This window comes from Tasmannia lanceolata, unplaced genomic scaffold, assembly GCF_043159265.1.
Source record: "Tasmannia lanceolata isolate RefF3 unplaced genomic scaffold, GAP_Taslan_0.1 ptg000006l, whole genome shotgun sequence".
In the NCBI taxonomy this organism is placed as follows: Eukaryota; Viridiplantae; Streptophyta; class Magnoliopsida; order Canellales; family Winteraceae; genus Tasmannia; species Tasmannia lanceolata.
In genome coordinates, this window is record NW_027518683.1 from 46,089,267 (window position 1) to 46,095,266 (window position 6,000).

Sequence of the window (6,000 nt, forward strand, 5' to 3'; positions counted from 1 at the left end):
CAAAATAAGAACTCTTTATATATATCAAAACAACTTACAAAAGATTTCTACACTTGTTCTACCTTAAGCCTTCACCCTTGAAGCTTCTCTCTTAACTTTCCCTTGAAGTTCTTAAGCTTGCAATCTCTACAACACTACTCCATATTTGTAGACTCAAAAGACTCCTAAAAATAGTAAATACATTAAACCATAGTTGTAGTTCCCATGAGACATCTAGGAAGTGTAAGCAACTACATAGGAAATCCACATTTGTCTCTATGATAAATTAGCTACACAAAAAGACTTACATTTTCCATGCATAATAAATAACCTAGAAGACTATATAGACTTTCCACAAAACCATACTAATATTAATTTTGATTTACTATTTCCAACAATATGTACAATGAAACCACATTTTTTGGTGAATTTGTTTACAGAAATAGCATGTCAAATCGGTGAGGGAACAGGGACTGCTGATATGTGGAGGGGAATATATTCATTTCACAACATTCAGAAGGGAGTGCTAAAATAAGAGAAGTAGAAATCAAATGGAGATAGATAACCAACAGAATTAACAATACAGAGCAACACATAAGATCTTTAGATCCATCAAAAGTATTGAAAAGCTAGAGAAGAACCTACCCACGTTAAGGAACTTAGCAACTTAACATTGAATTGCATAAGTTGAAGGTTCTAAGCAGAAAGAGGTTGTTCTAGCAATTGCGGAGTGCAAATATTGAGAAGAAATTTCAGACTTGGATAAAAAAAGAAGTAAAAAAGAATTAGAATGATGGCAATATATTGCTGTGTACATTACGAAACAACTATTATTTAATGGCTAAGGCACGAAGTGCATTTCATTCCTTGATCATGCAGGTCTGATACCAAGTTATCTACCAAAATAAAGAAGTACCGGGGATGATGATTTCTGCTTATACTCATAATTTGCAAGAAAACAGTAAATCTCTATGCTCATGTTAGTGGTTGCATATTAGGGCAATAAACAAAGGAAGAAGAAAGAGGAAGATGGAGAAAAGAAGAGAGGAGAGAATTGTGATAAGAGGGTAGTATATAACCCTCACTCACGTTGCGTATTTATATACTAAAATTGTGATGAACAATAATGCGCATACACTTATAAACATATTCTAACATCCCCTTCAAGCTAGGGAATATATGTCATATAATCCTAGCCTAGCACAGATAGTATCCACACGCCCCCGATTCAACGACTTGGAAAACAAGTCGGCTAACTGATCCTCTGACTTACACAAATGGTGTAGAAACATCTCCAGTTCTATACCCATAACCTTCTATCACACAACATGACACTACTTCAATATGCTTAGTAACTGACATGGTAGACCGCGTTTCGATCCCCCCACTCCCATCAGTTGGTGAACTCGCGGGTTGCCTATTCACGGATCCGCGGTTTGAATCCTCCGCTCTATCTTGAAAAGGCTGTCATGTAAGATGTTCGTAGTTGGAGTCTAGTGTGGAAAATCTTTGAAGGAAATCATTCATCAGTTGAAGCTGTAGAGTCAGTCCCCACTGTATTCTCATGGTGCTCTCCTTCAATTCTGTGACTGGCTCATCCAATTTCGTGAAGCGGGTTCCGTCCGCCAGACCAGAACCGTTTAGCTCTGATACCAAATCTGTTACGTTCTTTCTGTTGGATTTTCCTATCCTCAAATATGGGTACTTCGAGGGAGCCAACCTGCAGGAAAGAGTATACTTTTTAGGAGAAGAAACTTGTCTGCCTTTCATTCATGAGAAAAGAGTTTAAGTACAATACAATTCTCCAAATGACAACTACCACAACTCCACAACTGACTTCACGTACTAGTAACAGGACTCCATAACTGACACCACAATCACTCAAAACCAACTCCATTACATACATGGGAGTGACCCTACGCGAAAATTAACATAAAGGAAAATAACTAAATAACTGGTACAGATTCTGCACGTAACAAGGATCCTCTTTTTCGGCATTTTTCAATAGGTTCATCTGGTTTCTTTTTTTGTATATAGTTGGAACCAATTTTGGTTCCAAAGGGTTTCAATAGTTTAATTTTTGGTTTGAAAGGGTTTCAATGGTTTAGGCTCGCATTTATGGTTTCAATGGTTTGGCTGGTTTCATTTAGGGTTTCAATGGTTGCATATAGGTTTTCAATGGTTTGAAGGGTTTCATTTGGGGTTTCCATGGTTTTCAATGCTTTTCAATGATTGCATTGTTTTGAATTTGTTTGAAGGGTTTCAATTAGGGGTTTGAAAGTTAGAACCGTTATTCCATGGAAGTTGGATCCATGAAACCACATATTCTGCCCAAGTTGGAACCAGTATTCCATGGACCCTGTATCCAGTATTACTGGTTCAAACTGTGTAATTTGTGGTTCCGTACTTCCTCTATCCAGTTATTGTGGTTTGAACTTTCTAATATGTGGTGCCACTAATCGTATTTGTGAACTTTCTAATATGTGGTTCCGTAGTTCCTCTATCCTAACATTGGTTTCAAGTGGTTCGAAGTCTTTAAATAGTGTGTTTTGTACGAACTTTCTGAAATATGGTTTTCTTCGAAGTATCTTTAATTTCAACTTTTCAACTATCTTCTACTTGAAGTATCTTCCCCTCCAACTTTATTCTCCTGCTTTCTGCAGATAAGGACCGGAAACGGCTCCCCTTTTACTTTGTGAACCCCACTAACCACCTAACCCAAAACCCCTATAGTCATGCAGCGCGCGAAGCAAAGAAAGAAGAATGTGAATGTAGATGAAGGGTCTTCCACCCTCAAACGGCGTGGGAAGGCTATCCGTGAGCCCTCCCCTAGTCCTCCTGCCTCAGACGAGGATATGGGCAATGAGGATGCAGATGTAGAGGTTGGGTCCCTCGGTCGTATAGAAACGAAGGGCATACTCCGAGGTAGGAAAGTCATTTTTAAAGATGTCGAAGTTTTTAATGTGAAACCCTTATTTCTGGCCTTTGGATGGGTCAATTTTCTCGAAATTCACTGTGACTCGTACCCGACTCTCGTCAAGCAATTCTATGCCAATTAAAGATTCGACAGAGATTTGAAGGTGTTCCAATCCAGAGTAAACAATAAAACCATCCATATGACAGTTCAAAAGTTTTGTGAAGTTGTCTCTCTTCCCACCACAAGCGACGAAATCTACTTTTGGCCCGGAACCATGGATGACATTAGTGCCTATATACATGATCCGGTCGCCGCCTATGGGGAGCTTGGTTGCGAAGGCCCACCTACTGACGGGTCAACCAACGTATCCTACAATTCCCTCAGCCCTATGTGCAAAGTCCTACACAAGATTCTGACGAGTAATATCACGCCTCGCGGAGGCAATGCTGACATGGTCCGGCCTTTTGAGGCTTTTATTATGCACCGACTTCTTCGTGGCACGCCCCATCACCTTGGCTATATCCTCCTTAGGTTCATAGAGGACACGAGGACGAAGGCCTTGGCTAGTCTACCATTCGGGATGCTTCTCATGCATGTCTTCAACCATGAGAAGTTGATACAAGGTGGTGAAGAACGCCTTAGTCCCTCAACTGTGTTCAATGCTAAAACTATAAAGGCCATGCGGCTTGATATACAGGGCCCTACTCCCCCTCCTCGTCAGCCGGCTCAGCATTTTGCATCACAGGAGTTTGTTGCGCAGGAGCTTCGTGCACATCGTCAGTACCTTGACGGGCAGTTTACCGCGGTTCATCAGCTTCTACAATCCCATCATCAGGACCAATTGGCAACTCAGCAAGCTTTGACTGGGGTACGCACCGAGGTTTCCACCCTCCGCCAGGACTTCGGCACAGCGGTCACCTCACTCACGGAGCAGGTTTCTTCACTCACCAACTTGGTCCGCCGTCTGTTGCCCCTAGATCATTAGACCGTTGCTGTGGTTGATTTATGGATAGATGGATGTTATGTTTTTTTTTTTAATGGTTGATGGATGTTATGTTACATACGGGTTTCATATGTTATTATGGATGGATGGATGAAATGTTATTATCGTTATATTTCTGTGTCTTGCTTGCATGGTATGTTTCTGATGGTTCTTATGAATTTGATTCAAGTATCTATATAGCTATGGTTGTTTTAAGTGATTTTTTGTGGTTTAAGTTTGAATGGTTTAGCTTGAGTCTCGTACGGTTTGTTATGGTTGCTATTAGTTGGGTAACCATATGTTGTTTGCACCGATGTTTGATTGTTTAAATTTGAAGGGATTAGCTACGGTTGTCATATATGGTGTTGATGATCTTTACGTCTGGTTGTTTCAAGTTACTTGGGGAGCCCTGTGTTGTTTAAAGTGATTACATATGGTTTCTCTATCCTTGTTGTTTCAATGGAGTAATACTGTGTTTGAATAGACTATATTGTGTTTCAAGTGATTCTTGCTGGTTTCGACAGATACAGACGAAGTTAACAAAATTGTTGATCTTTCCCATCAATTCTTTCCATCTTCGTCATGGTGAGTAACTGTTATATTTTCCGTCTGCATCTCCTCCTGTTTCTAGCTCAACTGTTTAATAGTGCCATTTTTTGCAGGCGAAATATGTCTTATCTAGATGCTGTCCGTCACGCTTTCACGAGTCCCTACAAAATATTCGGTTACGGGATGTGCATAGGGATTTCATAAAGGATACCCCATTTACAGATTTGATTCTGCATGAGGGTGTGGACCCCGATCCTGAGGACGGTGCCGAGGGACGCGAGGTCCCCACAGCAATCCTCTAAGATCTCCACAAAGTGAAGGAGAGCTCTGCCAAGGAACTCTCGAAACTGATGCCACCCTCATAGCATAGCTCGAGTGGCGATATAAAAAGAAAGAGATATGTCTTGATCCGGAGCCAGGGCTCGAAACCGAGACATACCTAAAATAAACTCAGAGTCGCCATCCATGGACATGCCATGGAACCAAAACAAATGCTCTGTTTGCAATGGATAACCAGAGATACAAAGGGTCCGTGCCTGATGACGAATGGGGAAGGGGTTAGGCGCCCCCAATTCGCCCAAGTGCGAACACTTGGTCTCTTATGCCATTTTTCATTAACTTCGAAGAAGTTTGGGTAAAAATCATGTGAAATGGGAACAAATATCCCCGAGTGAACGTCTACCTAATCATGCATGACTCGGGGATGAAATAATAAACACACATAAAATAAAATGAAAGATGTGTCACCTAAGCATAGCTAGGTTATGAGTGACATGCCTAATGGGTGTCTAAATTCTGATGTGCAAACACATGCAAGCTATAGCTAAAGGTACAGGATCAGTACAAGAAAGTAAGAAAACACATCAAAACATATAATAACAATACAACAAATCCTAAGACTCTAAATTATTAGCCCGAGTCCTCGGATGGTCTGGTATTCATCCAAAGAAGCCTACGTATCCCCGCCTCCACGAGAATCAAGGCAACGTAGTTCTTCGCGCCTATTCTAAGCTAAGATGCCTAAGACACCTAGACCCCTATCCTAGACTCGATCTAAAAGACCGGACTAGTTATTAAAGTTTATTGTACGATTATTTAAATTCCAGTGAATTGTGGATTTTAGGACACCCTATATGCCCTAACTAAATGCAGATTAGCCCTAGGCTAATGCAGGTGGTTCCTACAACCTATGTGTAACTAGGCTGTGTGTCCTAAGGAAAACAATGGGATCACTAACGCATCCTAGACCTAGTCATCAGTCGGCGATGTGAATCGCCAACTGACCGGACGGAGGCGCTCCTAGCTAGGACAAACTCCTAACTCTAACACAAACACACAACAAAAGACAAACTCCTAACTCTAAAACAACATAAACAAGCACACAACAAATAAAAGACAAACTCCTAACTCTAACACTCTCTATCTAGGACAAATTCCTAACTCTAGAGGAAGATCTTGTTGAAAACAAGGTTTTGAAGAAAAAGGGTTAAAACATTTATTTACAAAGTTTGGCTGGACTTGAGATAAGAATCTCAAGCTGCACTACGTACCTCGTGGAAGAGGATCAAGCCAA